This window comes from Tenrec ecaudatus, chromosome 5 (genome assembly GCF_050624435.1).
Source record: "Tenrec ecaudatus isolate mTenEca1 chromosome 5, mTenEca1.hap1, whole genome shotgun sequence".
NCBI lineage: Eukaryota > Metazoa > Chordata > Mammalia > Afrosoricida > Tenrecidae > Tenrec > Tenrec ecaudatus.
In genome coordinates, this window is record NC_134534.1 from 86417228 (window position 1) to 86418052 (window position 825).

An 825-nucleotide genomic window follows, 5' to 3' on the forward strand; every position below is an offset into this window, starting at 1 on the left:
GTTTCCTAGTCAAAGGCATTCGCTTCTCCAAACTGGACACAGAATTCGTACTAGGGCCCCAGTCACTGAGCCGCCGCCGAGGACTCAGCAGCCCCCCCCCCCCCCCCCCCCGCCCTCGAGCCCCCTCGCTTCCCGACGCTCCGTACCCCCTGCCCGCCTTCTCCAGCCGCCGCCTTCCGCAGGCCGTTTCCACCGAGGAAAAGGAATCCTATCGTATGTCCGCTATCCAGAACCTCCATTCTTTCGACCCCTTTGCTGATGCAAGTCAGGGTGATGACCTGCTGCCTGCGGGGACAGAGGATTATATCCATATAAGAATTCAACAGCGCAACGGCAGGAAGACCCTGACCACTGTCCAAGGGATCGCTGATGACTACGACAAAAAGAAGCTAGTGAAGGCCTTTAAGAAGAAATGTGCCTGCAATGGTACTGTGGTTGAGCATCCAGAATATGGAGAAGTGATTCAGCTCCAGGGGGACCAGCGCAAGAACATCTGCCAGTTCCTTGTAGAGATTGGACTGGCTAAGGACAACCAGCTGAAGGTTCATGGGTTTTAAGTGCTTGTGGCTCACGGAAGCTTAAGTGAGGATTTCCTTGCGATGAGTAGAAAAATTCCCTCTGTCCCTTGTCACAAGTTTAAAACCTCACAGCTTGTATGATGTAACCATTTGGGGTCCACTTTTAACTTGGACTAGTGTAACTCCTTCATGCAATAAACTGAAAAGAAAAAAAAAATTCGTACTAGGCCAACTTGATTCACTTCCGTGGAATTTAAAGAGCTGAGTAACAGAGAGTGAGGCTGACTGGATTAATGCATTCTAGTGG

The 825-nt window shown here is 50.8% G+C and overlaps 1 pseudogene; it reads left to right on the forward strand.

The window, feature by feature from the left end:
• The first annotated feature begins 200 nt into the window (after window positions 1–200).
• On the forward strand, window positions 201–572 carry LOC142448834 (eukaryotic translation initiation factor 1 pseudogene; annotated as a pseudogene).
• The last annotated feature ends 253 nt before the right edge of the window (window positions 573–825 follow it).